This window comes from Caretta caretta, chromosome 12, assembly GCF_965140235.1.
Source record: "Caretta caretta isolate rCarCar2 chromosome 12, rCarCar1.hap1, whole genome shotgun sequence".
NCBI classification, from domain to species: Eukaryota; Metazoa; Chordata; order Testudines; family Cheloniidae; genus Caretta; species Caretta caretta.
Genome location: NC_134217.1, coordinates 17,669,224 through 17,687,434, shown reverse-complemented (window position 1 = coordinate 17,687,434; position 18,211 = coordinate 17,669,224). Strand labels below are relative to the sequence as shown.

The following is an 18,211-nucleotide window of genomic DNA, read 5'->3' as shown; positions in this document are numbered from 1 at the left end:
TGTAGGATATATGGACCAGACCAGGCCAGAGAGAGGGACTAAGATGACACCATCACCTCTACTAGCTCCAGCTGAATCCCAACCACCACCTAGGATGTTCAACTTTCTCTCCTTCCCCTGCCCCATGTGTTCTTTTGCTTCTCTACCTTATTTCTTCTCTTTTCTATTACTCTTTCCTTTGGTCTAATAAAGTCTGGCTCAGCAAACCAGAACTGTATATTTTGCAACACTGCTGTAAGCCTGTGACAAAAAAGAGGGACCTAAAAGCAATGCCCTAATCAGTCTGCTGCTGGCACAAGTTTGCCAGGTCTCACAGTGGCTGATGAGACTGTGTGCTGGGTCTGTGTTTTTCCAGCTTGGCAAGTCAACACCAGAGACAGAAGCTGCATTTTCTACTTTGGCGGTTCTTTTCTCTTGTGTGTTTGTCTTGTTTTGTCTTCTAGGAAACAGGACCAGATTAACAGCAGTGACAGCTCCATCCCATCTCAACTAACTTTTTCTCTTTCCCCCCAAAAAGGACAATTATAGTCTTTAATACCATTTAAAAGACTCAACAAAGAAGAGGCTTTTTCCTCTAAAAATGCTCAATTTTTAAAAAAAGGAACAAGGGATATTTCTAAACTGAAAGTGTTATTTGATACTTTATTTCAAATGCTTTAATTGATTTTCCTTCTTTTCTGAATCTTTAATAAAAGGATTTTTATGAGCTCTGTATAAGCTCAAAAACTTGTCTTTTTCACCAACAGAAGTTGGTCCAATAAAAGATATTACCTAAAACTTAGAGTCACAAAGTGGGTGGGTAAGAATTGTGTGGTGTGTGTAGGCCTGTTGTTTTAACCCTTATCTTTGATTGCTATATTCCTAATGACAAGTAAATGATCATCTGTTTTTGAAGAAGCTGTCCTGGGTCAAGCAAGTTTGTACGGTCACAAACTTAGCAAGAGGATTCTATAGCCAGACCCTCAACCAAGATAGGCTGGTTGAGACAAATACAGCTGGTAAAAGGGGGTATTGTAGCCTGGTGATCCAGTCTAAAGTGGGGTGTTTGGGGAGAATTGCAGGGAAAGGCCTGGAAGGGGTGCCCACAGAAGTTCTGGAAGAGCAATCTCAGGCGTGGCTCACCCTTGAACAGTAACAAGCCTATGCAGGCCCCAGGGTGGGAGAGGGATTGTGCTTTGGTGCTAGAGTCTCTGGGCTTGTCTAAGTGTACAATACGCAGTGTCTCCCCTAGTGAAGATGCGATATATACAGGCAAAAGAAATTGTTTTGTTGTTATAGTTAAACCACCTCCCCAAACTATACCAGCAAAAGGACTGTATGCAAAGCTAGCCCAACAATATCCTATGTTACTTTGTGGTGTGATTCCCCCCCGCCCCACACACACACACACTCCTAACCAACATAGATAGACTAGCAAAACTTTGTAGTGTAGGCCTGGCAGTAGGCAGGTAGAAGTTGCAGTGCCTCACTAATTCTGCTCCTGGGCCTTTTGTTTGGGTATAGATTTCCATATGTACATTTTGGAACAGGACAGAGTCCAAGGGTGAAATCCCAGCTCCATTGAAGTCAAAGGGAGTTCTGCCATTGGGGCCAGGATTTTTACCTCAAGATTTCTTGGGGGTGGACCATGATGAGGATTTCCTTTTGTCTTGTGACAGATTTCTTATTTCTGCTTGGATGAGGAAGTGTTCTGACCAGGATTTTGGGGTGGGAGTACTTCTTATGCTATTTATATCTACTTTCAGGCCACTTGTAGAGTGCACAGTATGGCTCTTTAGGTGTGGGCATACAGTGGTGACCTGTGAGAAACCGAAGGTGGAATGTTTGGACAGACGGTTTGGGGTTATTGCATCAGAGAGGTCAGTGGCATAGATAGTGATGTCTCTTGAAATGTTAGATATTTTGAACCTCCTCAGCACATCTCTATTAGCTTCTCTCCAAAGCCTTTGTAGACTGGAGGTTTACAGATTAGCAGGATGGTTACGTTAGTCCTGTCTGTCAAAGTGGCATAGCAGGACTCCTCTTACTGATTTTTGTGCCAAATATATTCCATACACCTATAAGGGATATTTGTTATGGAGGAGAGAGATTTTGATTGCAAGTATGCAAATGCAATCTGGGCTCTGTCAAGATGGGTTCTTTCCTTCCCATGCACCATCAGCAGTTGCATCATCTCACACAAACAAAAGACTGGTCTAGACATGAGTGACCAAAGTACATTACATCACAAACCACACCACAGTGAGTAGCAGCTAATTTTAACTAGGCAAGAATCATTCATATTACGTGCTGGTAGTTGCTGACAGGATGAGGAAAATGAGAGAGTTATGAATGAAGTTGCATGCACACAGAATAGGCTCAGATTCCACAATAAAAAGTGTGGTACAAATGTTTAATTAGATTACATTGAGTTAAATTAAAATAGATTAGAAGGCATCTGCAAAATAAAGGAATGATAAACAGTAATTTCTTCAAAGAACTATGAGAATATACACTAAATCAGCAAGAGGGCAGCTTGATTAGAGATGGCACTGAACCACAGTGAAACTTTGTGATATTTTCTTTCTGATGAAGAGGTCTCTACTTGAGCCACAAGTCAAGCCTCCCTAACTATCAACACCAGAGGGCCTAGTTAACTTGTGTAACCATCTTTAGCTAAGCAGCTATGCCAGAGGTGGGCAAACTACGGCCTGTGGGCCACATCCGGTCCATGGGATCGTTCTCCCCGGCCCCACCCCCACTTTGCTCACCCCTGAGTTATACCATAAACAAAGTATGAACGAACACACACACACATACACACACACACACTCTCTCTCTCGCTCTCTCTCTCTCCTCATGGCACTGGGTACCGGTGCCCCAATAAGAGGGTTTGAGTTAAATTTAGAATTTTATTACTCTTGGAATGCTCAGATAAAGCTTTAGTCCTACTGGTGCAACTCTAGCATGAGAATATATTAAACATTGCTGTTCAGGAAGGAACACAATCTTTTCATTTTGCATCATGCAAGGCAGCTATTAAAGCTGAGCTTAATTTTATACATTTGTATTGTACATTTATTAAGGCTTTGTGGGTATTGCAAGTACAATTCCTATTAGTAAGTGCTAACATGCAAATACTGGGAATTGCTGAAAACACTAAATAGGCTATATACAAGTTTTAACGAGAGGCCTATATGTCCATCCATTTATAATCTTTGTCACCTTTTCTTTACTAGCCTATTATTCAAATAATGAAGTTTCTCCTGATGCATATTTCCTCACTCTTTCTGTTAAATATTCTTCTGTAGAAACTGGAACACAAAGGAGAAAGCGTCACTGAGAAGGCTTTGTTAAAATTAAAAAGCTCAATTTTTGGAAACTTAAAGGATATTATTGATGCTGACCAGTGGCCCTCAATGGAAAAAATAAATATGACAAGACATTCTTGTGTCACATGTGGAAAACAAAGATGGTGATAACTTTTTCCAGAAAAAGAAGAAAGACTAAAGATCCTAAAGAAAGCATATTGTGGTGGCTGAGTTTCCTGGTCAGTTACTGAAAGAACTTGGTGCTCTAGACAAAAGGAGTTCATTGGGAACACATAAAGGTTGGTGGTTCCCCTCTGCATTAGCTTATTCTTGGATAATAGGAAAGAATCACAGACCCATTGTGTCACCTGTTTATTTTTTAATTGGAAAGAAAGGCTCCTTATTTCAAATATATTGGTAAAGCTCAAGAGATGCTAGTCTCAACCTTTGAGCAAACTGATTTGTTACACAACATACCAGTGTCTGCACACACACAGAACATGACCTAAACAATCAGACCAGACAATGTCAGATCAAAAAGGAATTTATTCAACATTAACTGCAGTGGCCATTTTCAAAGTTAAAACAGTGAGGAGAGTGCAGGCCATTGGTGGCGGCAGGCTATACACCCCCATTGTTCACCTTCATACATACCAGTGGTGTAATATCTGGGACAAGAGGAAAAAAGGAACATGTCTCCCCACATCATGTTACTATATCATTGATGCCTCCCCATTTGGTCTTCTGCAGTCTTACTACTAATCCCACACAAAAGGCTTCACCTGTGGAAGGCACTGTCTTGAGAATGTGATCAGTGCTCCATCCACTGGTGGTAGAAACATTTCCATTATGGTGGTGGAACCAGTCCAGCATTCCACACTGGTGACAATCACTGGTGCTTGACCTGGGTAGCAGCAGTGATTGACTGCTGGCAGAGTGTGCTCACATTATTTACGGTAGTTATGCTTTGTGTTAGTCATAGACTCACAGAAACATAGGGCTAGAAAAGACCTTGAGAAGTCATCAAGTCCAACCCCCTGCACTGAGGAAGGGCCAAATAAACTTAGACCACCCTGGTAGGTGTTTATCCAACATGTTTTAAAAGAATGCTCCTGGGGGCATTCCGCATCACTGCGCATGCACAGAATTCATGTTGCCGGCAGATTTCTTTGCTTCGCCGCAGAAAAATGACTTCTGACGGGGAAGCCAAGGGAAGCCTAAAAGATTGGTCATGTACCCCTCCCTGGCAGCACAAGCAGGTGGGTTTGGGTGCCCAGAGCAGCCGGTAGAGATGTAAATCACCACTGGGATGGGGTGGGGCTGAGCAGTCATGCATTTGGGAGGGAGAGAGACACTCTGTCCCTCTTGCTTGCTAATGCAGCACACTTGGTGTGGTAAGGCAAGGCTTTGGAGTGTTTCTGAGGTAGGCATAGAGCAGAGCAGAGCAGAATGTAGCAGCCTGTCTGCTTAGTGAATTGTTCCCATTGTCTTTGTGAATTCCCCCAGGAGTATAAAACAGGTATAAAAGTTAAGGCCCTTTATATTGCCAGAGTGGTGTAAAGGACAGTATGGCCTTATAAATGCTTATGGTGCTTTAGTGATTAGAACTGGTCTACATTACTGGACTGAAAGAAATCCTGATCAAAATGTGCTCCGTGAACTCTTTGGTACTTACCTTTCTGGAGATGGTCAGTATAAATTGTGAGCTTGATTCCCCAGCCCTCACTTGCTCTTCAGTTGCCTATGATGTAACACTGAGCATATGACTACATATATTTGTTGACTAATAACTAGAAATAAAGGGTCAAACCTGCTACATTATTATTAGACAAAGGGGGGTTGGGGATTTCCTCCAATGCTCTCCACTCCCCTTCTCCATCCATTTTATTGTAGTTTAAATAAATTACCAAAATAATTGAAACTGGCATGATTATATTACATTATTTTGACAAACAAAATGTGCAGAATTTTAAAATATTGTGCGCAGAATTTTTATTTTTTTGGCACAGAATTCCCCTAGGAGTAAAAAGAACTTTCAATGAAGGATATTCCACAGCTTCCCTTGGGAAGCTCCTTCCAGAGCTTAACTACCCTTATAGGTGGAAAGGTAGTCTTAATATCGAACTTAAATCTCCTTTGTTGCAGATTATGCCCATTACTTCTGGTCCTACCTTCAGGAAGCATGGAGAAGAATAGATCACCGTCTTCTTTATAATAAACCTTAACATAGTTGAAGACTTATCAGGTCTTCCCTCACTCTTCTTTTCCCAAGACAAAACATACTCAGGTTTTTTAAAACCTTTGCTCATTAGGTCATGTTTTCTAAACCTATTATCATTTTTGTTGCTCCTTTGAACTCTCTCCAGTTTGTCCACATTTTTCCTCAAAGGTGGTGTCCACAATTGCACACAGTACTCCAGCTGAGGCATCACCAGTACCAAGCGGAGTGAGACAATTACCTTCCATATCTTATATATGACACTTCTGTTAATACATTCCAGAATGGTATTAGCCTTTTTTTGCAGCTGCATCTCATTATTTATTCCTATTCAGTTTGTGATCCACTGTAACCTCCAGGTCCTATTCAGCATGACCACCATCTAGTCAGTTATTCCCTATTTGTAGCTGTGCACTTGATTTTTCCTTCCTAACTGAAGTACTTTGACTTTGCACTTGTGTTTATTGAATTTCCATCTTGCTGAATTCAGACCAATTTGTCAAGGTCATTTTGAATTCTAAGCCTGTCCTCCAGAGTGCTCGCAACCCTTCCCAGCTTGATGTCATCTGCAGATTTTATAAGCGTATTGTCCACTCTTGTAATCCAACTCAATGATATTGAATAGTAGTGGACCCAGGACTGACCCCTGAGGGGCCCCACTAGATACACCCTCCCAGTTTGACAGGGAATCATTCATAACTACTCTGATTATTGTATTTCAACCAATTGTGCACCTACATTACAGTAATTTCACTTAGACCACATTTCCCTAGTTTGCTTTGAGATGTCATGAAGGACTGTGTCAAAAGCCTTACTAGGAGAAGTAGTTCCTGATGTTGATAGTAGAGGGACTCCATGCTGACAGCTGCATTTGGCATTTCCCAGTTAGAGTTCTGTGTTGGGTGGCAGGTGGGTCTTCCTTTATTTTTCTGTCATGCCCAAATCCTCACTCAGGCAAAATCCTACAGACTAGTGAGTTTTGTCTGAATAAAGACTGAGTACTTTATGATCTGGGCTTTAGTGCACTTAAAAGCAATGAAGGACAGTCTTTTTCGCCAATACGTTATTTGGCATAAGTATTGATTGGACTATATTTTTATGTTTTGTTGTTTTCTTTAAACATGGATTCTTATTACCCAACAGGAAGACACCTGTGATTATTTTCTCTTTCTGTTTACAAATTATTATTTTTTGGCTTGACCCTTTTTTTAAAACCAGTTTTCATTGTGCACCTTTTTCATTCACTTTGAGCTGCTTTTAATAGATTCTGTCATTTGTGAATGCTTTTGGCTTTTCTTTTGCATCTTTATGAAGTTGCTTTTTCCAGAGCAGACTGTGCTTTTGGGTTTTGGTCCTGGTTCTTTTCTTTTGTTCTGCAGTATTTTGAAGTATAAATTTACATCTGTTATACAGTCACCCAGCTTTTGATTTTATTGTGTTTTCCATGTCTCCTGATGTTGCCTTTTCATTGTGCCTTGAAAGATAATTCATAAAGGTATCAAAAGTATGTTATACTGTACAAAAATGAAGTTCTCTGTGATTGGAATTCACTCACCCCCCCCCCCCACCAGATTTTGCTATGGATTGATACTCCCTAGGAATTTTTTTCAAAATTTCTTTTTATCATCTTGCTGGACTGATGTTTCTTTTCAACAAAGAGGACACCATGATACCAGGCAGAACAAGTGACATAACATGAAGAGGAAGAGAAAAAAATACCAAGTCATGCTAAAAAGGGAGAAGAAATGGAGCTGAAATAGAATAGGGAGAGAGGCTTAACCTGCACTAAGTTGCAAGAGAGAAGGGGATGAAATGCAGCTGTAACTGAAAGGACATCGCGGACTGGGCTGTATGAGATAATTAAGTAGAACAAGAAAGACTGAATGAGAGAAATAAACAGAATTGAACTAGAAGAATTTAGAATAGGTGCCTGGTCATTTTTTAGCTTGGCCCATTATCCATACTACTCTATTTTCACCTCTTTATCTCCACCCAGTTCTAGCCTCCATATAAACTGAGCTGAATTGGAAATGGAAAGTGGTTATCCCTTTTCTTTTCCAGTTCTTTGGTTTAGTATAGCTGTTCTCCTTTTCTTCCCTGCCCATATATATCTCTTCCCTATTTCAAGACATGAGAAGGCTCAAGGGAAGCAAATGTCCTATCCTGCACACTCCCAAGTTGGCACACGATTCTAGAACACGAGGCACATTTTAGAGAAGCGCATGCATGAGGTACATAAAGATAGGCCAACATTTGAAATTTCAGGCACCTATGTTTGAAAGTGCTAGACATACTGTGCAATACTCAGATACACAGGGCCGGCTTGAGGATTTTTGCCGCCCCCAAGCAAAAAAAATTTTGGCCGCCCCCACTTTTTTTCGTGTCCCCCCGCCCCCAGCTCCGCGCCAACTCCGCCCCTTCCCAAACGCTTCCCCAAATCCCCAGCCCTGCCTCCTTCCCCAGGCGTGCCGCATTACCCCCCTCCCCCTGCATTGCTTCCTGCGGCCCCCCCCCGGCAACCCTCCACCCTAGCTCACCTCTGCTCCGCCTGTTCCCCTGAACACGCCGCCTCTCGGCTTCTCCTCCCTCCCTCTCAGGCTTGCCGCGCGAAATAGCTGTTTGGCGAGCGGCAAGCCCGGGAGGGAGGGCGGAGAAGCAGAGCAGTGGCAGCACGCTCAGGGGAGCAGGCGGAGGCGAGCTGGGGTACATTTCTAGGGGCGGCATGGCCGGCGGCAGAAGGCCGCCCCTAGAAATGTGCGACCCCAAGCACCTGCTTATTTTGCTGGTGCCTAAAGCCAGCCCTGCAGATACAAGGAAAAACTGCTTGAGCCATGTTGACAGGACTTCACCTAGCAGAAGCTGATTTTCAGGCCCCCCTCAAACAGTTGAGGGGCTCTGCTCAGAAGCTAATACCACCTCAGGGGACAGTATTATCTCCCACATATACAGTATTGCCTGTGGAGTTGTGGAAAGGATAATGAACCTGCACCTCCTGCTGGTCCTTCCCCATTTGTGCATCTCTGGGCCCATGGAGAGCTGTCTCCAAGGAACAGAGGTTACAGCATCACAGAGGCAGCTGATTAATGCCCTCTCCCACTGCTTTCCACACAGACAAGGTGTGATCTATGCACAGAAGGCACAATCTGGCCTGTTTTAATGCGTGTTTTTACACCCACACACACTTTTGTGTGAATTTGATTCATATTAGTGTAAAAAATTAACACAACTTAAAGCTAGGTGTACTGCCATATTCTAAATACAGCCATCAATGACTGATGACTGTTTCAGATAATAACCCATATCCTGCCTGTCTCACTCACATGTGCAGTCTCGTTGGCTTCAATGGGACCATTTATGTGAGTAAGACAAGCAAGAGGTTTTCCTCAGTAGCTGACTCTTCAATCTTCTTAATACTGCTGGGAAAACCCAACATCTGCAGAGAGAACCGGCTGAGTCAGGGGAAGTGCACTCTGCATTCACAAGGAGGGGAGAGTAGAATATCAAACAGAGCCTACAAAAACGCAGTACACTGTGCAATCCCATTTACTGGGATAAGCATTCTAGTGGCTCTTCAGTCTGAGACAACAGCATTTGGGGGGGGTGGGGGGAGAGCAGGAAATCAGTGAAACAAAGCAGTTTGAACTGAAACAAACTGAAGGACAGCTGTTTTCTATAAGAATTCCCTTTCAAAAATCACTAAGAAGCTGTTAATTAGAGATTCATCTGTAAAAGATGTGGCATTCAAGCGATAAAAAGAATCCATTTCTGAAGGACCACTCCATAATTATTTTAAAAAAGCATTTCTGGTAGATAACTGATAAATATGCTATCAATTGAAAGAAGGTTGACATCCCAAACTATGACAAATTCATGGCATGGTTGATATGTCAGTAATTGCCATCCTAACACTCAGGAGACCATAAAAAGGAGATGTGGTGAAATAGAAGAGGAATAAATAATTTCAGTGCAAGTACTCCTCCTCCTCCTCCTCCTCCATTTCTTCAGTGAACCATTGCCACAAGATTTGCCAACAAAACAATTTAATTTTTCAGTGTCAAAAGCAAGTTCTCCTGTTCTTCTGTCAAAAAATAAAAACTTCCATTGGCCAAAGACAGCTACTGGCTACAAACTATATATTTTATCTCCAGGAGCAGAAACAGAATGCTTAAAGAAAGCATGCTTAAAGAAAGCACTTTGCTGGATTTGGGCAGAAATAGCATAGATTTAGTAGAAAGTAAAAAGACTCCCCATTTGAGGTGCACTGCTTTCTAGGCAAAAATAGGATTGTCTAAATTCCCTGAAAGAAATATCTCCTAGCACACATTTAATACCGCTCAGTGGGAGGCATTTTATTTCCTTGTTTATTTAAAACTATGGGAGCTCCGGGAAGCTTTTCGGGCTGAATCATGAGCCAGGCTGCATATCCATGTAGGGGAGTAAATGACATAGCAGCTTCCTTCCTTCCTGCATGGGTTACCCACATGGGCACATGCTGATGGGCTCTCATCATGCCTCCCTGCTGTGGAGGTGAGAGGGAAGTGGGCTGGCAGCAGTAGGGAGTAGGTGGACCCAAAGCTCCAGCCTTTAGCAGCCAGTATGGAGGATGAAATAAGTTGTGCCATCAAAAGGGCTGACCCAGTTTTCTTCCCAATGGAGCAAGGGGGAAGTGAGTACCAGATTACAACTCTCAGAGGATGTTTATAATTCAGACCAGGTCTTGGATTTTTGTTCCTCTGTCTTAATGAGTAACAGATATCATTCTGGTGAGCACCACTAAAACGGTATTTAAGTTAGCCCCAAATCCAGCAAAGCGCTTTCTTTAAGCATGCAAGTAACTTCATTGATGTCAATGGAATAGTCACATTTTTCACATCAAGCACATCCTTAAATGCCTTGCTGAATTGGGGCCATGTAGCCTGACCCCCAATGGGAGGGCTGCACACCCATATCCTCCTTTGACGCCTATGGAATGAGCATGTGCTCAGTACCTCAGTCAAGGGTAACATTCCATTTCCACCAGAGAGCCCAATGCTGGATACAAACTGGGCTCACCTGGAATAGGAACAAAACAAAAAACAGGCTGAACTGGGAAAAGTACTGAATGGATTGAACTCTAAAGTAGTGTGAGCTAATTGGAAAAGGGCATGGGAGGAAATTGGGGAAGAGTAGGAAGGGAATGTTTAAATTAAAGTGACAGATAATGGAGAGGAGAAAGTGAACCCCAAAGGGGACTTACTTGTGGACAGAAAAGATGGTCTAACCTAGCCAGAGGAAAATAAGAACATGGGCTATCTTAGAAAGTGAAGAATAGTGAACTAGAGTAAACCAGAAAGTTATACTGTGTAGCTGTCTGAGAAATGTATAGGGCTCATCATGGCACCAAGAGCCAAAGCTGCAGAGAGGACGTATGTGGAGAGACACTTCAGCATCTGAGGGATTCTATCTGCAACGCACATAAGCAACTACACTGGTAGCACTTGTGGAAAGTACTGAGGAACTGGGCTTCTTTAGAGCTGCAGTATGCACTCCCCCCCCCCCCACACACACACACACCCGTCTTAGTGTATGCTAGCTGCTGTGGAATCAAGACCATAGCCTGCTCCCTTTCAGGTGTTTAGTACCACTGGTAGCAGGATACTCCCTTTGTCTCTGTGCTCAGAGAGTGCAAAGCAGAGATCATGGCTCTCCCTGCACAGATGATGAAGAGAGCTCCTGACATCTACCCCTGACATACCGCATTCACATGGGGCTAGCCACAGCCTTGCCCATAATGCAACAGAAAAGAAAATAAAACTGCAAAGATAAAGGGTTGAATTAAAACAATCTATGAGTCAGTTGGGAGCTCGATCAGGTGCAAGATGTACAAAAGCCTTTGTGCATTGGTATTCGTTAGACAGTGCTGTAGGTACAATGTGACAGAAACACAGTGTGGTGTGATATGCTGTCGTCATTAAGGTAGAATGTGAAGGATGCATTCAGAAAAATATAGTCATACAACTTCAAATTAAGGGAATACATGTGAAGCCAGCCTGAGCAGAGAATCTTCTTCCTCTTTTTGGAATATGCTGACATTAATTGCACTAATCAGACCAGCTCCTACCTGTTTTAATTTAGAAACACCACCCTTTGCAAGACAGAATTTCATTATGGAATAATAAACTAGTCCACTTCACCATCCACATCCCACCTTATCCCCAAGGTTATATTTGCAGCATCTTCGGCTTACTTGGAATCCATTAAATAAAGCAAGCATTAAACATTCTTAAATGGTAAAAAAAAATAAGTCATCATCATCAAATTATAATTCTGTGCTTGACCTCCAGTTCTATAGTACTCATTTATCCTTCCAGCTGCTAGGCTATAACCAATGGACTTTAGCCTGCTGCATCACAACTGCTATCAGCATACAGAAGTTGTGTGTCAAAAGCCCATGTATTAGGTAGCTGTCCTCGAGCAGTGATTTCCAATCTGTGGTCCACAGACCCCTGCAGGTCCACAGACTATGTGTAAGATTTCCAAAGGGGAAACACAATTTCCAAGGCCATTCAAAATTTTTATTGGACTGCAAAAGAAAAAAAGGTTGAAAACCACTGGCCCACGGAATCTGAGCATGTGCATCTTACTCACATTTTAAAAATACTTGGAGCCTGATTTTCTACTCTGTTCCACCAGTTTTATACTGGTGCCACTCTACTGAAATTAATATAGGTTTATTATAAGTGCACTTCTGCAAACTTCCCCATGCACTAACGCTCAAAGGAAACATTTTGAAACTCTTAACTTTAGTGGCAGTCAGGGTGCAGAGATCTGCCAACATTCTTTTCCTAAGCCTTTATTCTTCAGACTGCCAGCACTAACCTTTTAAAGAGGTACCTTTGTTATACTATGTACAGTTTTTATTCTATCTTTGATGTGAGCCATTTACATATTATATATTGCATACATACAAAAGTTACTGCACTTTTTTTATCTTAAGACAAGGCTATATATATTTGTCATTACTTTAGGAATTTTTTCCCTTCTCTTGCTTTATGGAATACACAGTACCAGATATCTCTTGCACATGTTGAAATATGGATAGATTTACCAAAGCATTGAAAAAATGGGCAATGTTAGGGCTGTGGAACAGCTATCATATCACATCCTCCACATACTTGTGTGCACCTCTGTGCATGTACACCATAAATGCAAAAATAAAAGCATACACGGTGCTAGCTATGGGAACACTTGTGGGTTTCTACTGGTCAGTAGACACCAGATGCTACATACAACTCTATATGCCCCAATATTGGGTGTGGCTTGTTTTTCATTTCCAGCAACAACATTGCCGCCTCTTCTGGAGCAACAGGAAAATTCTTAGCCCTGGTCTACACTAGGACTTTAGGTCGAATTTAGCAGCGTTAAATCAATGTAAACCTGCACCCATCCACACGATGAAGCCCTTTTTTTCGACTTAAAGGGCTCTTAAAATCAATTTCCTTACTCCACCCCTGACAAGTGGATTAGAGCTTAAATTGGCCTTGCCGGGTCGAATTTGGGGTACTGTGGACACAATTCGATGGTATTAGCCTCCGGGAGCTATCCCAGAGTGCTCTATTGTGACCGCTCTGGCCAGCACTCTCAACTCAGATGCACTGGCCAGGTAGACAGGAAAAGAACCGCGAACTTTTGAATCTCATTTCCGGAGACTGCGGGAACTGTGGGATAGCTACCCACAGTGCAACACTCCAGAAGTTGACGCTTGCCTCAGTAGTGTGGAAGCACTCCGCCGAGTTAATGCACTTACAGCATTTTCTGTGGGGACACACACACTCAAACATATAAAACCGATTTCCAAAAAAACGACCTCTATAAATTCGACCTAATTTCATTGTGTAGACATACCCTTAGAGTACTGATAAGAGCTTGAAATTCAGAAGAAGCAAGATGTCTTCCCATCTTTCTCTCAGAGACAGAAGTGTCACAGCATACAGTCACACTCGTCCTGCATAGGAAATCCCATCTACTAGTTCTCTAACCATTCCCAGTCCCAACATATATATAGCTCAGATAAATTCCCTGCCTGACCCCCTTTCTGTCTGTATTCACACACAGATACTCTATCTAGAGTAGCACAGTAGTTTGGACCAGACAGAGTAAACTGAACCTTGGGTAAATTGCAGCGGTGGGTTCCCCAACTGAAAGGCTCTTCTGGGGTACCCAGATATAGTCACACTGCCTGATGGGAGTAATGAAGGAGCAGAGTCATAGTACAAAGATGCATTGGTCATGATGGAGAACTCCCAGCGACACCTTTCCTCCTCCATTCAGACTCACATCTCTGACTGATCTCTCTGCCTGGAAGGTCCACCATCACATCAAGCTAAACATGAGGCAAAGTGAACTCCTTATCTTTTCTCCCTAGCCTTCCTCCCCCCACACACATATTTTGATCACCACTGGCAATTCAACCATCCTCAGGTTTGCAAACACAGTGTTATTTTCAACTCCACACTCTTCAGTCCTGAACAATGCTTTTGCTACATCCTACTATTTCTTCATCTCCAAAATCTGCCAATTCCTTTCCACCTGTACTGCAGCACTTTCTATGCCAACCCAAAAAATATACACAGAGTTATTCATCGCATTTGGTGCCACAGAAATATCAATAGATAATTATATATTAGCTCCTGATAGATCCTGAAATTCTACAATACCTGAAAGGCAATTTTCAGCAGAGATAAACTGAAGAAATACAAATGAATATGCAGACATTGCCCAAGGAAGTAATTCTGGCAGGGAGGAAGAACACAAGAAAGACCAAATATCTTCTGAGTTGTTACCACCTACAGAACTTTTCTCAGCCCTCAGCATCTAGTATTTATACCGCTGGTTACAAAAGATAGTTGCTCCTCCAGTGTGCGCTTGTGAAGTAATATTATGAACGTCATATTTTTTTAAACATAAAGACCCACCATAATCTGCTGTTGCAGAAAAAGAGCAACTTGACTCCAGATTATCCGATTGCCCAAGACAAAATAAGTATGTTGTTGACCTAGTTTGTGGACTCAACAGTTTTCAAACTATATTGGAAATGCCTTTTCAGATTACATATCCATATACTGCCTCACAGATATTCTTTGTCAATATATTACATGGCTGTATGAAGTGGTTACGGGGTTTTGTATGATCTAGAAAGCTCTGGTCATTCACATAACAGATATGTAGACCAATGGTCAAACTAGGAAAAAAAATAGACCAGAAGGTTAATATGAATTTGATCCTGCAAATCCTTATGCATCCGAGTAATTTCTGACCCATGCAAGAAGACCTACTGAAGTCAATGAAACTGTCTGTGTGTTTAAGGGCAGCAGGACGGGGCTATACATTTGCAACAAGGACATTTATAAACATGAATATCCAGAGCTATTAGAATTAACAATATTCTGGAAGGGATATTAAACCTCATATGTCAGGTGTTAAGTCAATTTCTAATTATCAGAGATCAGGATGAGAGCTTATATCCATGGTTAGCCATGTCTGCCTATTGCTGGGTTCTTACACCTTCCCCTAAAGGTACTACTGTCAGGCAGAATACTGGACTACAGTGGATGGACCTCAGGTCTGTTCCAATATGGTAATTCATTTGTTCCTTTTTGTATTATAGTAGCATCTGAAGACCCCCAACCAAGATCAAGACCCCATTGTACAGTTATAGAATAAGAGACACTCCTTGCCCTGAAGAGTTTCCAAGGTAACTATAAAGTGCTGTCTGTAAATTTCCTTCCCAGCTTTAAATGTCTGTGTGATGCTAGAATATCTTATAATATTCTTATCCAAATACATCAACTTCTAATGAGGGTTTGAAACAAAACAGCCCACTCCCAGAGGAAAATGATATAAACACTGACTTGCAGCATCTGTGACAGACCTCCCTCAGCCTTTCTGGAGAAGGGAAACATTTGATGATGGAGGGTTTATATATTTGAGGTTTTGAACTCAGCTAAATTTAACTAATTAAAAAGTATTCACCCCCTCTCTGGATGTTCTAAAGCAGTGGAAGGATGTGATCAAGATGCTAGGGGTGCTGCTGTACCCCCAGGCTTGAAGGGGTTTCCATTATATCCAGGGTTTACAGTTTGGTTCAATTGCTCTCAGCAACCCCACTATACAAATTGTTCCAGCACCTCTGGATGTGATGACAGCAAAGCAGCCCAACAACTCATCTACAGAGACTCCAGCAGAAGGTACAATAAACCCATCTCGGCGCAGGACAAGAGACATGCAACAGATCTGCCCAGCTCTCTACTACCACGGCTACCAACCCCAGCCGCAACGAGTCGTGGGAGAACAATGGAGGAGTTTAAGCTTCAGTCAAGAGCTCATCAAAGAGAAAACTAGAGAGCTGGCATCTGTTTGTATTTATTTGGGGGGTTGCCCACTCCATTCACTGGAAGGCCTGATAGTCTCATTGCAGGTGAGATGCACCTGAGGCAGGTATCACTATTTGGGCATTTAAAGGATTGTAGCCTTTATTGGTTATGGTACAGGTTGGAGTCCTCTCTAAACGCATTCAGTGTTGGGGGGAGGGGGAGGCTGTACTTTTTCCTTCTGTGCCGAGTATCAGATGTTGCTTAGAGATAAAAACTATTTCCCTATAATTGGCCATCCCACATACCCATTTCAGGGCAAAGGAGCTTTGTTTCATTCCCCTTACAACAATGGCGCAGGTGAGCGACAATACATTACACCAGCTCTGCAGAGAGGCCTCATGGCCAAGACACCGTCCCCTTGGCACAAGCCAGCTTTCGCATGCTGCCCCCACGCTGCTTCGAGCCAGCAAAGGCCGGAGAACCCACAGGGCCCGGGGCTGGCAACTTTCCCGTGACCGTCGGCAGCGTTGAGCGTGCTGGCGTCTGGAGGGCTTCCAGCAGCCGGGGCCAGAACAGAGGAGGGCGCATGGACGGGCCGGGGACGGGACACCAGCCCAAGTCTGCAGGCGGGTTGGACGGGGGAGCGCGCTCACCCGCAGGCTGAAATCTGGGTCTCTTTCCTACCCCCGTCCCGGTTTAGCGGAACTTCGGGAAACTCGCGGGTCCCCCTGGAAACTTGGAGCTGGCGTCGTAACTGGCGCAGGACGCTGCGCCCCTAGCTGAGTGACTCCGGCGCCGGCGTGGCTTTGAAGTCCACTATTGTAGCAAGGGCCCGAGTGTTTTACACACGCCGAATAGGTGTACACACGGCCCACACCCCGCCAGCCCTCCCCTCGCAGCTGGGCTCCTGCCAAACGCCGGACAGGCAGTGGCCTTTGGGAGTGCGTCCACTGTCCCCCCCAAAGCACGTGCCTTAGCCGAGCAAAGCCCCCCCCCCCCGCTAAAAGCTACCACCAGGTGCATCCCTAGCCCTAGTTCTCCCAGGAGAGGCCCCCAAAGCCTGTTGTCGCCTCGCGCCTTGCACCCCGCGCGGACGTGGGCCCCGGGGAAGTCTGCGGGACGTTGAGGGGTCGCTCGAACCCAGATTTTAGCCACGTTCCCCCGAAGCTGCACCCGGCCCATTGACACGCTAACAACCGCGCCCGTTAGCGGCAGCTCGTCCGTTTGCAAGCACGAGAAACGGCCTACGGGTCTGCACGCAGGCGGCCCGGTGACTGTGCCCTACAGCGGTCCAGCTCCAGCCTCCAGCCTCCTCTCCCTCCCTCCCCAGCTTCCGGCCCGAGGAGCCTGCAGACCCGCCCCTGCTGTTTACCTGTTGCAAATCCGGCGTCCTCATCCGTCTCTGCCCGCCGAGCCCTCCACCCGCGAATGCGGAGGCTGGTGCTGTGTCTGTCTCCCAACCAGGGTTCGCTGCGGGTTATCTTGGTGCCTCCCGCGGAGAGAGCCAGCGGGCGAGGCGCCGCCTTGCTGGCTGTGTAAACTACAGGCGCTCCCGCCAGTCGCTCAGTGACCCAAAACACTGATGATGGCTGAAACTCCCCTCCCAGGCCTCTGCACGCCTCGGTGCCCTTCCACACCGAGAGAGAGCTGGATGCTTCGGCGCGAGCGTTCACACGGCCCCGCCACCCCGTTGATCCCGGAGCAGGCAGCCCCGGTTGCTGGCGGCCGTCAGACTTCTACGGAGAGTGGAGTTGGGAGCGGGCTGGCAAAGTACATAGACAGTGCACCCGGGCTAGGAAGGAGTTGCCTGGGAAATCGGTCCCCAGCCTGTGAAATGCTTTGTGTGCATGTTCTTCGAGAAACAAGTGTGTGAGGCTTCTGAGCAAACTTATTGGGATCTAGGAAGTGCCTAGGGGGTTAGCAGAGAGGAAGTGATATGGTGCAATGCAGGATATATAGCTTAAGCATTCAGTGAGTTAAGTGCATTGTACTTTTCCCTTTAAACAAAGCCCAGAGCTATTCGTTTATATAGGCACATTTATTGTTCATACAACCGGGGTGGGTTGGTAACTCCCCTTCTTCTCCACTACCCTCCCCGTCCCCCCCCCCCAAAAAAATCCCAATTAACGGTGTGTTGATTTTTTTTTAATTCCCTTACATTTATGTAATTACAATCACATTAGAAATCAATCAGCTCTGGTCATTACCATTAGCTATATGGCTCATAAACCGAACACGTCATGCTCATTTAGCTGAATGAAACAAATTCTTGTTGTGTAAACTGATGCTCAACTCTAATCAGCGCTAAATTCAATCAAAACATGACTTACAGCAATTGAAAATATATTAAA

The 18,211-nt window shown here is 44.1% G+C and overlaps 1 long non-coding RNA gene across 4 annotated transcripts in view; it reads right to left on the bottom strand.

Moving 5' to 3' along the window:
* Positions 1 to 17,867, bottom strand: part of LOC125620735 (uncharacterized) — a 213,498-nt gene extending 195,631 nt beyond the window's left edge. For 2 of the 4 annotated variants that reach the window (XR_007352302.2, XR_007352301.2), the window contains exon 1: positions 17,233 to 17,861. This is a non-coding gene — a long non-coding RNA (uncharacterized LOC125620735). Of the gene's footprint in view, positions 1 to 17,232 lie in introns of all 4 variants that reach the window. The other 2 variants (XR_007352299.2, XR_007352300.2) reach the window with 2 other exon arrangements.
* Positions 17,868 to 18,211: the final 344 nt, after the last annotated feature.